Source organism: Hyla sarda, unplaced genomic scaffold, assembly GCF_029499605.1.
Source record: "Hyla sarda isolate aHylSar1 unplaced genomic scaffold, aHylSar1.hap1 scaffold_300, whole genome shotgun sequence".
Classification (NCBI taxonomy): Eukaryota; Metazoa; Chordata; class Amphibia; order Anura; family Hylidae; genus Hyla; species Hyla sarda.
The window spans coordinates 85,052-100,967 of NW_026609716.1; the positions used below are offsets into that span (position 1 = coordinate 85,052).

The 15,916-nt window shown below is 46.7% G+C and overlaps 6 non-coding genes and 2 pseudogenes across 6 annotated transcripts; all 8 read right to left on the reverse strand.

Annotated features, from left to right (window-relative positions):
• Positions 1–788: 788 nt before the first annotated feature.
• Positions 789–979, reverse strand: LOC130327608 (U2 spliceosomal RNA). The gene has a single exon (XR_008871959.1). It is a non-coding gene; the product is annotated as a U2 spliceosomal RNA (small nuclear RNA).
• A 2,091-nt stretch (positions 980–3,070) lies between these two features.
• On the reverse strand, positions 3,071–3,261 carry LOC130327609 (U2 spliceosomal RNA). Its single transcript, XR_008871960.1, has one exon. It is a non-coding gene; the product is annotated as a U2 spliceosomal RNA (small nuclear RNA).
• A 2,099-nt stretch (positions 3,262–5,360) lies between these two features.
• Positions 5,361–5,551, reverse strand: LOC130327610 (U2 spliceosomal RNA). The gene has a single exon (XR_008871961.1). It is a non-coding gene; the product is annotated as a U2 spliceosomal RNA (small nuclear RNA).
• Positions 5,552–7,642: 2,091 nt separating this feature from the next.
• Positions 7,643–7,833, reverse strand: LOC130327612 (U2 spliceosomal RNA). Its single transcript, XR_008871963.1, has one exon. It is a non-coding gene; the product is annotated as a U2 spliceosomal RNA (small nuclear RNA).
• Positions 7,834–9,916: 2,083 nt separating this feature from the next.
• LOC130327571 (U2 spliceosomal RNA) lies at positions 9,917–10,098 on the reverse strand. The gene has a single exon (XR_008871934.1). It is a non-coding gene; the product is annotated as a U2 spliceosomal RNA (small nuclear RNA).
• Positions 10,099–10,784: 686 nt separating this feature from the next.
• Positions 10,785–10,944, reverse strand: LOC130327582 (U2 spliceosomal RNA; annotated as a pseudogene).
• A 2,092-nt stretch (positions 10,945–13,036) lies between these two features.
• LOC130327574 (U2 spliceosomal RNA) lies at positions 13,037–13,221 on the reverse strand. The gene has a single exon (XR_008871936.1). It is a non-coding gene; the product is annotated as a U2 spliceosomal RNA (small nuclear RNA).
• A 695-nt stretch (positions 13,222–13,916) lies between these two features.
• Positions 13,917–14,076, reverse strand: LOC130327577 (U2 spliceosomal RNA; annotated as a pseudogene).
• Between the last annotated feature and the right edge of the window lie 1,840 nt (positions 14,077–15,916).

Sequence of the window (15,916 nt, forward strand, 5' to 3'; positions counted from 1 at the left end):
ATCGGCTGAAAGTAGGCCAGAATGTCAGTCCATGTTGGAGCAGGTTTAGATACAGTCTAAAGCATAGATCTCAAAGTCTGTGCACAGAATTTAGCAAGGGCCTCGCACCTTCTGATGCATCAGGTAGGTGCACTATAGCATAGCCTAACCCTCTGTACTTTGGTCTATATTGATGCGGGACATAGACAGCCAGCTGATGACCAATCCATTAGTGCAATGGATGGCTGGAAGCATTTGTCTTTGCCTTTGCAATACCACAGAAGCAATGCATGGTCAATGTACAGCAATGACACACCTGTGTGAACAGCCAGGAGACCCCCCCATGTTATGTTACATAGTTACATAGTTAGTACGGTCGAAAAAAGACATATGTCCATCAAGTTCAACCAGGGAATTAAGGGGTAGGGGTGTGGCGCGATATTGGGGAAGGGATGAGATTTTATATTTCTTCATAAGCATTAATCTTATTTTGTCAATTAGGAACATTCAGCACCCACCCGCTATCAAGGCAGCTGCCTATCATGTCATGCCCTACCTGCACAGGTGTGCTGGCTACTCAAATGATCCAATTAAGGAGGCCATTTAGTCAGCAGCAGCAGAAGTCCTGTGCCTGGACGCTCCAACAGCGGCCAGACACAAGCAGAAGCAGCAGAAGCAGCAGCAGCACCACCTTTTGTTTTTTGGCTGCAGCAGCAGCAGCAGCAGCAAGGCCCACAGGGCTGGCTAGCTGGCTAGCCAGCAAGCAGGTAGCAATGAAAGTAGGAATCTTTCTTTTTAACCCTGTAAGGGGGTGGTGCACTGTACCCGAAGATACTGCCATATCGGGTCAATGCATAGGGCGACGGAAGCAAGCTTCGAAATCGGCCCCCGTTCTCAAAAATCCATTTAATATATGGTCCCCAGATAGGGGACGTATCAGATATTAAACTGATAAGAACAGATACTACACTTGATCTTAGCCAAAAGGCCGAGAAGCGATAACCGTGAAAGGGGCGGGCCCAACAAGGTCCCCTTCATGGGCACTATCACTGCTTGCTGTCAGGGAGGCTGCCAGACAATTTTCCATGCACACTCTGGGCTGGGGGGCAGTCAACCACCAGTACACACAGCAGAACCTAAACCCATACCATTATTGCTAAGCAGCAAGACAGGGGCCCATTGCACTCCCACGGGGCCTTTTTAAATGCAATCCATAACCCGGATTTGCCAGGAACCCTTCTTACTCCTCCTACTTGCATGTGACACTGGGCTTAGGATCTGCATAGGAAACACACACACAAGCACACACCTACCTTTGTTGCCTGCAGATGCCTCCTTGGCTGTCCCCAAACGGTATCAAACCAACACCCACGGGAAGCTGTAAGCATAGAGGACATGCCTGCACCCCATTGGACTTACCTGTGTGGGTTAAATCCGGGTTATTTGACAACCTATGGCGGTGATGGTTCTGCTCAGGCAGAGCAGTGCTGATGCTCCTCATAAAGCTGTCGCTGCTGTGAAGGTTCTAGGTGACATCACAATCCCTATGGTTACATACACAACAAAGCTGGGTTGTTGTTGTTTACACTCTGCAAGGCCTGTGGAAGTGAGTGACATCATAGCACTGTAGTTCTGAGGGTTCTAGATGGATGCAACAATCTCCTGTTGCTTCTATGAAGGCCATAATAGACGACATCACCAAACAGCTCCATAGTCACATACACAGCAAAGGAGAGATGTTGTTTACACCTAGTGATGTCAGTGGTATTGAGTGACATCACAGCACAGTGCTAAGGCTCCTGGGCCTGGACACAGCAGCGGCTGCAATATCTCAACGGAGAATACGTTTATATATATGTGTGTGTGTGCGCGTATATATATATATATATATATATATATATATATATATATATATATATATCTCCGCCGAAATCACTTTTAAACCCATTTCCACCTTTTTTTCCCTTCTCTTCCTCTTACTTTTTTTTCACGTTTTTTTACGTTTTTCTCCTTTTCGCCTCTTTTCTGGGCGTATTATTCTTCTTTTTCTTCTTTTTTTTCGTCTAATGCATACCCCATCAGTGCAGCAATGCTTATTCAATACCGCCAGCAGATGGAGACACTGGGGGATAATTTTCTAAGGATTTATACTGATTTTTCCTGTCTGAATTTGTCGCACAGAAAGTTGCAGGCCAAATATGTGTGACATTTCTGCGACTTTAGCTTCTAGAGCATTTTTACAACATTATACATAGGTGCTGAATACATAAAAAGCGACTGTTCAGCGACAGACAAGTCGCATCGGCTGAAAGTAGGCCAGAATGTCAGTCCATGTTGGAGCAGGTTTAGATACAGTCTAAAGCATAGATCTCAAAGTCTGTGCACAGAATTTAGCAAGGGCCTCGCACCTTCTGATGCATCAGGTAGGTGCACTATAGCATAGCCTAACCCTCTGTACTTTGGTCTATATTGATGCGGGACATAGACAGCCAGCTGATGACCAATCCATTAGTGCAATGGATGGCTGGAAGCATTTGTCTTTGCCTTTGCAATACCACAGAAGCAATGCATGGTCAATGTACAGCAATGACACACCTGTGTGAACAGCCAGGAGACCCCCCCATGTTATGTTACATAGTTACATAGTTAGTACGGTCGAAAAAAGACATATGTCCATCAAGTTCAACCAGGGAATTAAGGGGTAGGGGTGTGGCGCGATATTGGGGAAGGGATGAGATTTTATATTTCTTCATAAGCATTAATCTTATTTTGTCAATTAGGAACATTCAGCACCCACCCGCTATCAAGGCAGCTGCCTATCATGTCATGCCCTACCTGCACAGGTGTGCTGGCTACTCAAATGATCCAATTAAGGAGGCCATTTAGTCAGCAGCAGCAGAAGTCCTGTGCCTGGACGCTCCAACAGCGGCCAGACACAAGCAGAAGCAGCAGAAGCAGCAGCAGCACCACCTTTTGTTTTTTGGCTGCAGCAGCAGCAGCAGCAGCAGCAAGGCCCACAGGGCTGGCTAGCTGGCTAGCCAGCAAGCAGGTAGCAATGAAAGTAGGAATCTTTCTTTTTAACCCTGTAAGGGGGTGGTGCACTGTACCCGAAGATACTGCCATATCGGGTCAATGCATAGGGCGACGGAAGCAAGCTTCGAAATCGGCCCCCGTTCTCAAAAATCCATTTAATATATGGTCCCCAGATAGGGGACGTATCAGATATTAAACTGATAAGAACAGATACTACACTTGATCTTAGCCAAAAGGCCGAGAAGCGATAACCGTGAAAGGGGCGGGCCCAACAAGGTCCCCTTCATGGGCACTATCACTGCTTGCTGTCAGGGAGGCTGCCAGACAATTTTCCATGCACACTCTGGGCTGGGGGGCAGTCAACCACCAGTACACACAGCAGAACCTAAACCCATACCATTATTGCTAAGCAGCAAGACAGGGGCCCATTGCACTCCCACGGGGCCTTTTTAAATGCAATCCATAACCCGGATTTGCCAGGAACCCTTCTTACTCCTCCTACTTGCATGTGACACTGGGCTTAGGATCTGCATAGGAAACACACACACAAGCACACACCTACCTTTGTTGCCTGCAGATGCCTCCTTGGCTGTCCCCAAACGGTATCAAACCAACACCCACGGGAAGCTGTAAGCATAGAGGACATGCCTGCACCCCATTGGACTTACCTGTGTGGGTTAAATCCGGGTTATTTGACAACCTATGGCGGTGATGGTTCTGCTCAGGCAGAGCAGTGCTGATGCTCCTCATAAAGCTGTCGCTGCTGTGAAGGTTCTAGGTGACATCACAATCCCTATGGTTACATACACAACAAAGCTGGGTTGTTGTTGTTTACACTCTGCAAGGCCTGTGGAAGTGAGTGACATCATAGCACTGTAGTTCTGAGGGTTCTAGATGGATGCAACAATCTCCTGTTGCTTCTATGAAGGCCATAATAGACGACATCACCAAACAGCTCCATAGTCACATACACAGCAAAGGAGAGATGTTGTTTACACCTAGTGATGTCAGTGGTATTGAGTGACATCACAGCACAGTGCTAAGGCTCCTGGGCCTGGACACAGCAGCGGCTGCAATATCTCAACGGAGAATACGTTTATATATATGTGTGTGTGTGCGCGTATATATATATATATATATATATATATATATATATATATATATATATATATATTCTCCGCCGAAATCACTTTTAAACCCATTTCCACCTTTTTTTCCCTTCTCTTCCTCTTACTTTTTTTTCACGTTTTTTTACGTTTTTCTCCTTTTCGCCTCTTTTCTGGGCGTATTATTCTTCTTTTTCTTCTTTTTTTTCGTCTAATGCATACCCCATCAGTGCAGCAATGCTTATTCAATACCGCCAGCAGATGGAGACACTGGGGGATAATTTTCTAAGGATTTATACTGATTTTTCCTGTCTGAATTTGTCGCACAGAAAGTTGCAGGCCAAATATGTGTGACATTTCTGCGACTTTAGCTTCTAGAGCATTTTTACAACATTATACATAGGTGCTGAATACATAAAAAGCGACTGTTCAGCGACAGACAAGTCGCATCGGCTGAAAGTAGGCCAGAATGTCAGTCCATGTTGGAGCAGGTTTAGATACAGTCTAAAGCATAGATCTCAAAGTCTGTGCACAGAATTTAGCAAGGGCCTCGCACCTTCTGATGCATCAGGTAGGTGCACTATAGCATAGCCTAACCCTCTGTACTTTGGTCTATATTGATGCGGGACATAGACAGCCAGCTGATGACCAATCCATTAGTGCAATGGATGGCTGGAAGCATTTGTCTTTGCCTTTGCAATACCACAGAAGCAATGCATGGTCAATGTACAGCAATGACACACCTGTGTGAACAGCCAGGAGACCCCCCCATGTTATGTTACATAGTTACATAGTTAGTACGGTCGAAAAAAGACATATGTCCATCAAGTTCAACCAGGGAATTAAGGGGTAGGGGTGTGGCGCGATATTGGGGAAGGGATGAGATTTTATATTTCTTCATAAGCATTAATCTTATTTTGTCAATTAGGAACATTCAGCACCCACCCGCTATCAAGGCAGCTGCCTATCATGTCATGCCCTACCTGCACAGGTGTGCTGGCTACTCAAATGATCCAATTAAGGAGGCCATTTAGTCAGCAGCAGCAGAAGTCCTGTGCCTGGACGCTCCAACAGCGGCCAGACACAAGCAGAAGCAGCAGAAGCAGCAGCAGCACCACCTTTTGTTTTTTGGCTGCAGCAGCAGCAGCAGCAGCAGCAGCAAGGCCCACAGGGCTGGCTAGCTGGCTAGCCAGCAAGCAGGTAGCAATGAAAGTAGGAATCTTTCTTTTTAACCCTGTAAGGGGGTGGTGCACTGTACCCGAAGATACTGCCATATCGGGTCAATGCATAGGGCGACGGAAGCAAGCTTCGAAATCGGCCCCCGTTCTCAAAAATCCATTTAATATATGGTCCCCAGATAGGGGACGTATCAGATATTAAACTGATAAGAACAGATACTACACTTGATCTTAGCCAAAAGGCCGAGAAGCGATAACCGTGAAAGGGGCGGGCCCAACAAGGTCCCCTTCATGGGCACTATCACTGCTTGCTGTCAGGGAGGCTGCCAGACAATTTTCCATGCACACTCTGGGCTGGGGGGCAGTCAACCACCAGTACACACAGCAGAACCTAAACCCATACCATTATTGCTAAGCAGCAAGACAGGGGCCCATTGCACTCCCACGGGGCCTTTTTAAATGCAATCCATAACCCGGATTTGCCAGGAACCCTTCTTACTCCTCCTACTTGCATGTGACACTGGGCTTAGGATCTGCATAGGAAACACACACACAAGCACACACCTACCTTTGTTGCCTGCAGATGCCTCCTTGGCTGTCCCCAAACGGTATCAAACCAACACCCACGGGAAGCTGTAAGCATAGAGGACATGCCTGCACCCCATTGGACTTACCTGTGTGGGTTAAATCCGGGTTATTTGACAACCTATGGCGGTGATGGTTCTGCTCAGGCAGAGCAGTGCTGATGCTCCTCATAAAGCTGTCGCTGCTGTGAAGGTTCTAGGTGACATCACAATCCCTATGGTTACATACACAACAAAGCTGGGTTGTTGTTGTTTACACTCTGCAAGGCCTGTGGAAGTGAGTGACATCATAGCACTGTAGTTCTGAGGGTTCTAGATGGATGCAACAATCTCCTGTTGCTTCTATGAAGGCCATAATAGACGACATCACCAAACAGCTCCATAGTCACATACACAGCAAAGGAGAGATGTTGTTTACACCTAGTGATGTCAGTGGTATTGAGTGACATCACAGCACAGTGCTAAGGCTCCTGGGCCTGGACACAGCAGCGGCTGCAATATCTCAACGGAGAATACGTTTATATATATGTGTGTGTGTGCGCGTATATATATATATATATATATATATATATATATATATATATATATATTTCTCCGCCGAAATCACTTTTAAACCCATTTCCACCTTTTTTTCCCTTCTCTTCCTCTTACTTTTTTTTCACGTTTTTTTACGTTTTTCTCCTTTTCGCCTCTTTTCTGGGCGTATTATTCTTCTTTTTCTTCTTTTTTTTCGTCTAATGCATACCCCATCAGTGCAGCAATGCTTATTCAATACCGCCAGCAGATGGAGACACTGGGGGATAATTTTCTAAGGATTTATACTGATTTTTCCTGTCTGAATTTGTCGCACAGAAAGTTGCAGGCCAAATATGTGTGACATTTCTGCGACTTTAGCTTCTAGAGCATTTTTACAACATTATACATAGGTGCTGAATACATAAAAAGCGACTGTTCAGCGACAGACAAGTCGCATCGGCTGAAAGTAGGCCAGAATGTCAGTCCATGTTGGAGCAGGTTTAGATACAGTCTAAAGCATAGATCTCAAAGTCTGTGCACAGAATTTAGCAAGGGCCTCGCACCTTCTGATGCATCAGGTAGGTGCACTATAGCATAGCCTAACCCTCTGTACTTTGGTCTATATTGATGCGGGACATAGACAGCCAGCTGATGACCAATCCATTAGTGCAATGGATGGCTGGAAGCATTTGTCTTTGCCTTTGCAATATCACAGAAGCAATGCATGGTCAATGTACAGCAATGACACACCTGTGTGAACAGCCAGGAGACCCCCCCATGTTATGTTACATAGTTACATAGTTAGTACGGTCGAAAAAAGACATATGTCCATCAAGTTCAACCAGGGAATTAAGGGGTAGGGGTGTGGCGCGATATTGGGGAAGGGATGAGATTTTATATTTCTTCATAAGCATTAATCTTATTTTGTCAATTAGGAACATTCAGCACCCACCCGCTATCAAGGCAGCTGCCTATCATGTCATGCCCTACCTGCACAGGTGTGCTGGCTACTCAAATGATCCAATTAAGGAGGCCATTTAGTCAGCAGCAGCAGAAGTCCTGTGCCTGGACGCTCCAACAGCGGCCAGACACAAGCAGAAGCAGCAGAAGCAGCAGCAGCACCACCTTTTGTTTTTTGGCTGCAGCAGCAGCAGCAGCAGCAGCAAGGCCCACAGGGCTGGCTAGCTGGCTAGCCAGCAAGCAGGTAGCAATGAAAGTAGGAATCTTTCTTTTTAACCCTGTAAGGGGGTGGTGCACTGTACCCGAAGATACTGCCATATCGGGTCAATGCATAGGGCGACGGAAGCAAGCTTCGAAATCGGCCCCCGTTCTCAAAAATCCATTTAATATATGGTCCCCAGATAGGGGACGTATCAGATATTAAACTGATAAGAACAGATACTACACTTGATCTTAGCCAAAAGGCCGAGAAGCGATAACCGTGAAAGGGGCGGGCCCAACAAGGTCCCCTTCATGGGCACTATCACTGCTTGCTGTCAGGGAGGCTGCCAGACAATTTTCCATGCACACTCTGGGCTGGGGGGCAGTCAACCACCAGTACACACAGCAGAACCTAAACCCATACCATTATTGCTAAGCAGCAAGACAGGGGCCCATTGCACTCCCACGGGGCCTTTTTAAATGCAATCCATAACCCGGATTTGCCAGGAACCCTTCTTACTCCTCCTACTTGCATGTGACACTGGGCTTAGGATCTGCATAGGAAACACACACACAAGCACACACCTACCTTTGTTGCCTGCAGATGCCTCCTTGGCTGTCCCCAAACGGTATCAAACCAACACCCACGGGAAGCTGTAAGCATAGAGGACATGCCTGCACCCCATTGGACTTACCTGTGTGGGTTAAATCCGGGTTATTTGACAACCTATGGCGGTGATGGTTCTGCTCAGGCAGAGCAGTGCTGATGCTCCTCATAAAGCTGTCGCTGCTGTGAAGGTTCTAGGTGACATCACAATCCCTATGGTTACATACACAACAAAGCTGGGTTGTTGTTGTTTACACTCTGCAAGGCCTGTGGAAGTGAGTGACATCATAGCACTGTAGTTCTGAGGGTTCTAGATGGATGCAACAATCTCCTGTTGCTTCTATGAAGGCCATAATAGACGACATCACCAAACAGCTCCATAGTCACATACACAGCAAAGGAGAGATGTTGTTTACACCTAGTGATGTCAGTGGTATTGAGTGACATCACAGCACAGTGCTAAGGCTCCTGGGCCTGGACACAGCAGCGGCTGCAATATCTCAACGGAGAATACGTTTATATATATGTGTGTGTGTGCGCGTATATATATATATATATATATATATATATATATATATATTTCTCCGCCGAAATCACTTTTAAACCCATTTCCACCTTTTTTTCCCTTCTCTTCCTCTTACTTTTTTTTCACGTTTTTTTACGTTTTTCTCCTTTTCGCCTCTTTTCTGGGCGTATTATTCTTCTTTTTCTTCTTTTTTTTCGTCTAATGCATACCCCATCAGTGCAGCAATGCTTATTCAATACCGCCAGCAGATGGAGACACTGGGGGATAATTTTCTAAGGATTTATACTGATTTTTCCTGTCTGAATTTGTCGCACAGAAAGTTGCAGGCCAAATATGTGTGACATTTCTGCGACTTTAGCTTCTAGAGCATTTTTACAACATTATACATAGGTGCTGAATACATAAAAAGCGACTGTTCAGCGACAGACAAGTCGCATCGGCTGAAAGTAGGCCAGAATGTCAGTCCATGTTGGAGCAGGTTTAGATACAGTCTAAAGCATAGATCTCAAAGTCTGTGCACAGAATTTAGCAAGGGCCTCGCACCTTCTGATGCATCAGGTAGGTGCACTATAGCATAGCCTAACCCTCTGTACTTTGGTCTATATTGATGCGGGACATAGACAGCCAGCTGATGACCAATCCATTAGTGCAATGGATGGCTGGAAGCATTTGTCTTTGCCTTTGCAATACCACAGAAGCAATGCATGGTCAATGTACAGCAATGACACACCTGTGTGAACAGCCAGGAGACCCCCCCATGTTATGTTACATAGTTACATAGTTAGTACGGTCGAAAAAAGACATATGTCCATCAAGTTCAACCAGGGAATTAAGGGGTAGGGGTGTGGCGCGATATTGGGGAAGGGATGAGATTTTATATTTCTTCATAAGCATTAATCTTATTTTGTCAATTAGGAACATTCAGCACCCACCCGCTATCAAGGCAGCTGCCTATCATGTCATGCCCTACCTGCACAGGTGTGCTGGCTACTCAAATGATCCAATTAAGGAGGCCATTTAGTCAGCAGCAGCAGAAGTCCTGTGCCTGGACGCTCCAACAGCGGCCAGACACAAGCAGAAGCAGCAGAAGCAGCAGCAGCACCACCTTTTGTTTTTTGGCTGCAGCAGCAGCAGCAGCAGCAGCAAGGCCCACAGGGCTGGCTAGCTGGCTAGCCAGCAAGCAGGTAGCAATGAAAGTAGGAATCTTTCTTTTTAACCCTGTAAGGGGGTGGTGCACTGTACCCGAAGATACTGCCATATCGGGTCAATGCATAGGGCGACGGAAGCAAGCTTCGAAATCGGCCCCCGTTCTCAAAAATCCATTTAATATATGGTCCCCAGATAGGGGACGTATCAGATATTAAACTGATAAGAACAGATTTTTTTTTATCTAAAGCCGAGGAACGTGCTTTCGATTCACCCAAAGTGCAAGAAAAAGTGCAAACGTGTTACACTAAAAAAACGTGCACAAAGGATGCGGTCTATCGCAAGCCCTTCTCCGATAGGAGAGAGGCCCCCCAACAAACCTTACCCTTCGCCTCCGGACCAAAAGGTACCTGCGAGGTTCCAGGTTCGATGTCCCTTTTCGCCGAAGCTACTAGGGGACCACAAATGCTCCCGGCATCCCCCTTGGCGTTAGCCAAGGTATCTGCCCGCAGAGCCGATTACGGTAGGTACCCTGCCAAAGCAGGAGTACCCGGGGTGTTTGCAGGGAGGTGCGGAACCTAATGGCCACACACACCTCCCCTAGACCGCCAGGAGGGACACCCAGAAGGGCTACCGCATCCTGACCAATCCTGTGAACACACAACACGCAAAAAGTGACACAGTGAGACAAAAAGGAAATAAATAAGTGAATGTGTGCAGATATACTGCCCGGACATCCGGCCGGATCTATAAAAATTTCTCTGATCCTAGCCAGAAGGCCGGGAATCAAGAGGTGAGTGCCACAAGGTGAAGAGATTATGGTGCCCGTGCTTCAACTCAGTGAGTCTATTCTCCCAGTGAGTTTCGGCACCTCGGGGTCACCACTCCCCGAGGCACAAAAGTACCTCGGCTCTAGACCCTCTCAGCCTCATGGCGAGACCCGGAGGGAACAGGTCACATCGGGGCAGCCGTCGAGCTGATTCCTCAGAACCAGCCCCGGAAAGCCCTGGTACACCTGCATCCTCCATGCAGCACCCATCCCCACCAGCATGAAAACTGATAAGAACAGATACTACACTTGATCTTAGCCAAAAGGCCGAGAAGCGATAACCGTGAAAGGGGCGGGCCCAACAAGGTCCCCTTCATGGGCACTATCACTGCTTGCTGTCAGGGAGGCTGCCAGACAATTTTCCATGCACACTCTGGGCTGGGGGGCAGTCAACCACCAGTACACACAGCAGAACCTAAACCCATACCATTATTGCTAAGCAGCAAGACAGGGGCCCATTGCACTCCCACGGGGCCTTTTTAAATGCAATCCATAACCCGGATTTGCCAGGAACCCTTCTTACTCCTCCTACTTGCATGTGACACTGGGCTTAGGATCTGCATAGGAAACACACACACAAGCACACACCTACCTTTGTTGCCTGCAGATGCCTCCTTGGCTGTCCCCAAACGGTATCAAACCAACACCCACGGGAAGCTGTAAGCATAGAGGACATGCCTGCACCCCATTGGACTTACCTGTGTGGGTTAAATCCGGGTTATTTGACAACCTATGGCGGTGATGGTTCTGCTCAGGCAGAGCAGTGCTGATGCTCCTCATAAAGCTGTCGCTGCTGTGAAGGTTCTAGGTGACATCACAATCCCTATGGTTACATACACAACAAAGCTGGGTTGTTGTTGTTTACACTCTGCAAGGCCTGTGGAAGTGAGTGACATCATAGCACTGTAGTTCTGAGGGTTCTAGATGGATGCAACAATCTCCTGTTGCTTCTATGAAGGCCATAATAGACGACATCACCAAACAGCTCCATAGTCACATACACAGCAAAGGAGAGATGTTGTTTACACCTAGTGATGTCAGTGGTATTGAGTGACATCACAGCACAGTGCTAAGGCTCCTGGGCCTGGACACAGCAGCGGCTGCAATATCTCAACGGAGAATACGTTTATATATATGTGTGTGTGTGCGCGTATATATATATATATATATATATATATATATATATATATATATATTTCTCCGCCGAAATCACTTTTAAACCCATTTCCACCTTTTTTTCCCTTCTCTTCCTCTTACTTTTTTTTCACGTTTTTTTACGTTTTTCTCCTTTTCGCCTCTTTTCTGGGCGTATTATTCTTCTTTTTCTTCTTTTTTTTCGTCTAATGCATACCCCATCAGTGCAGCAATGCTTATTCAATACCGCCAGCAGATGGAGACACTGGGGGATAATTTTCTAAGGATTTATACTGATTTTTCCTGTCTGAATTTGTCGCACAGAAAGTTGCAGGCCAAATATGTGTGACATTTCTGCGACTTTAGCTTCTAGAGCATTTTTACAACATTATACATAGGTGCTGAATACATAAAAAGCGACTGTTCAGCGACAGACAAGTCGCATCGGCTGAAAGTAGGCCAGAATGTCAGTCCATGTTGGAGCAGGTTTAGATACAGTCTAAAGCATAGATCTCAAAGTCTGTGCACAGAATTTAGCAAGGGCCTCGCACCTTCTGATGCATCAGGTAGGTGCACTATAGCATAGCCTAACCCTCTGTACTTTGGTCTATATTGATGCGGGACATAGACAGCCAGCTGATGACCAATCCATTAGTGCAATGGATGGCTGGAAGCATTTGTCTTTGCCTTTGCAATACCACAGAAGCAATGCATGGTCAATGTACAGCAATGACACACCTGTGTGAACAGCCAGGAGACCCCCCCATGTTATGTTACATAGTTACATAGTTAGTACGGTCGAAAAAAGACATATGTCCATCAAGTTCAACCAGGGAATTAAGGGGTAGGGGTGTGGCGCGATATTGGGGAAGGGATGAGATTTTATATTTCTTCATAAGCATTAATCTTATTTTGTCAATTAGGAACATTCAGCACCCACCCGCTATCAAGGCAGCTGCCTATCATGTCATGCCCTACCTGCACAGGTGTGCTGGCTACTCAAATGATCCAATTAAGGAGGCCATTTAGTCAGCAGCAGCAGAAGTCCTGTGCCTGGACGCTCCAACAGCGGCCAGACACAAGCAGAAGCAGCAGAAGCAGCAGCAGCACCACCTTTTGTTTTTTGGCTGCAGCAGCAGCAGCAGCAGCAGCAGCAAGGCCCACAGGGCTGGCTAGCTGGCTAGCCAGCAAGCAGGTAGCAATGAAAGTAGGAATCTTTCTTTTTAACCCTGTAAGGGGGTGGTGCACTGTACCCGAAGATACTGCCATATCGGGTCAATGCATAGGGCGACGGAAGCAAGCTTCGAAATCGGCCCCCGTTCTCAAAAATCCATTTAATATATGGTCCCCAGATAGGGGACGTATCAGATATTAAACTGATAAGAACAGATTTTTTTTTTTTTTTTTTTATCTAAAGCCGAGGAACGTGCTTTCGATTCACCCAAAGTGCAAGAAAAAGTGCAAACGTGTTACACTAAAAAAAAACGTGCACAAAGGATGCGGTCTATCGCAAGCCCTTCTCCGATAGGAGAGAGGCCCCCCAACAAACCTTACCCTTCGCCTCCGGACCAAAAGGTACCTGCGAGGTTCCAGGTTCGATGTCCCTTTTCGCCGAAGCTACTAGGGGACCACAAATGCTCCCGGCATCCCCCTTGGCGTTAGCCAAGGTATCTGCCCGCAGAGCCGATTACGGTAGGTACCCTGCCAAAGCAGGAGTACCCGGGGTGTTTGCAGGGAGGTGCGGAACCTAATGGCCACACACACCTCCCCTAGACCGCCAGGAGGGACACCCAGAAGGGCTACCGCATCCTGACAAATCCTGTGAACACACAACACGCAAAAAGTGACACAGTGAGACAAAAAATAAATAAATAAGTGAATGTGTGCAGATATACTGCCCGGACATCCGGCCGGATCTATAAAAATTTCTCTGATCCTAGCCAGAAGGCCGGGAATCAAGAGGTGAGTGCCACAAGGTGAAGAGATTATGGTGCCCGTGCTTCAACTCAGTGAGTCTATTCTCCCAGTGAGTTTCGGCACCTCGGGGTCACCACTCCCCGAGGCACAAAAGTACCTCGGTTCTAGACCCTCTCAGCCTCATGGCGAGACCCGAAGGGAACAGGTCACATCGGGGCAGCCGTCGAGCTGATTCCTCAGAACCAGCCCCGGAAAGCCCTGGTACACCTGCATCCTCCATGCAGCACCCATCCCCACCAGCATGAAAACTGATAAGAACAGATACTACACTTGATCTTAGCCAAAAGGCCGAGAAGCGATAACCGTGAAAGGGGCGGGCCCAACAAGGTCCCCTTCATGGGCACTATCACTGCTTGCTGTCAGGGAGGCTGCCAGACAATTTTCCATGCACACTCTGGGCTGGGGGGCAGTCAACCACCAGTACACACAGCAGAACCTAAACCCATACCATTATTGCTAAGCAGCAAGACAGGGGCCCATTGCACTCCCACGGGGCCTTTTTAAATGCAATCCATAACCCGGATTTGCCAGGAACCCTTCTTACTCCTCCTACTTGCATGTGACACTGGGCTTAGGATCTGCATAGGAAACACACACACAAGCACACACCTACCTTTGTTGCCTGCAGATGCCTCCTTGGCTGTCCCCAAACGGTATCAAACCAACACCCACGGGAAGCTGTAAGCATAGAGGACATGCCTGCACCCCATTGGACTTACCTGTGTGGGTTAAATCCGGGTTATTTGACAACCTATGGCGGTGATGGTTCTGCTCAGGCAGAGCAGTGCTGATGCTCCTCATAAAGCTGTCGCTGCTGTGAAGGTTCTAGGTGACATCACAATCCCTATGGTTACATACACAACAAAGCTGGGTTGTTGTTGTTTACACTCTGCAAGGCCTGTGGAAGTGAGTGACATCATAGCACTGTAGTTCTGAGGGTTCTAGATGGATGCAACAATCTCCTGTTGCTTCTATGAAGGCCATAATAGACGACATCACCAAACAGCTCCATAGTCACATACACAGCAAAGGAGAGATGTTGTTTACACCTAGTGATGTCAGTGGTATTGAGTGACATCACAGCACAGTGCTAAGGCTCCTGGGCCTGGACACAGCAGCGGCTGCAATATCTCAACGGAGAATACGTTTATATATATGTGTGTGTGTGCGCGTATATATATATATATATATATATATATATATATATATATATATATATATTTCTCCGCCGAAATCACTTTTAAACCCATTTCCACCTTTTTTTCCCTTCTCTTCCTCTTACTTTTTTTTCACGTTTTTTTACGTTTTTCTCCTTTTCGCCTCTTTTCTGGGCGTATTATTCTTCTTTTTCTTCTTTTTTTTCGTCTAATGCATACCCCATCAGTGCAGCAATGCTTATTCAATACCGCCAGCAGATGGAGACACTGGGGGATAATTTTCTAAGGATTTATACTGATTTTTCCTGTCTGAATTTGTCGCACAGAAAGTTGCAGGCCAAATATGTGTGACATTTCTGCGACTTTAGCTTCTAGAGCATTTTTACAACATTATACATAGGTGCTGAATACATAAAAAGCGACTGTTCAGCGACAGACAAGTCGCATCGGCTGAAAGTAGGCCAGAATGTCAGTCCATGTTGGAGCAGGTTTAGATACAGTCTAAAGCATAGATCTCAAAGTCTGTGCACAGAATTTAGCAAGGGCCTCGCACCTTCTGATGCATCAGGTAGGTGCACTATAGCATAGCCTAACCCTCTGTACTTTGGTCTATATTGATGCGGGACATAGACAGCCAGCTGATGACCAATCCATTAGTGCAATGGATGGCTGGAAGCATTTGTCTTTGCCTTTGCAATACCACAGAAGCAATGCATGGTCAATGTACAGCAATGACACACCTGTGTGAACAGCCAGGAGACCCCCCCATGTTATGTTACATAGTTACATAGTTAGTACGGTCGAAAAAAGACATATGTCCATCAAGTTCAACCAGGGAATTAAGGGGTAGGGGTGTGGCGCGATATTGGGGAAGGGATGAGATTTTATATTTCTTCATAAGCATTAATCTTATTTTGTCAATTAGGAACATTCAGCACCCACCCGCTATCAAGGCAGCTGCCTATCATGTCATGCCCTACCTG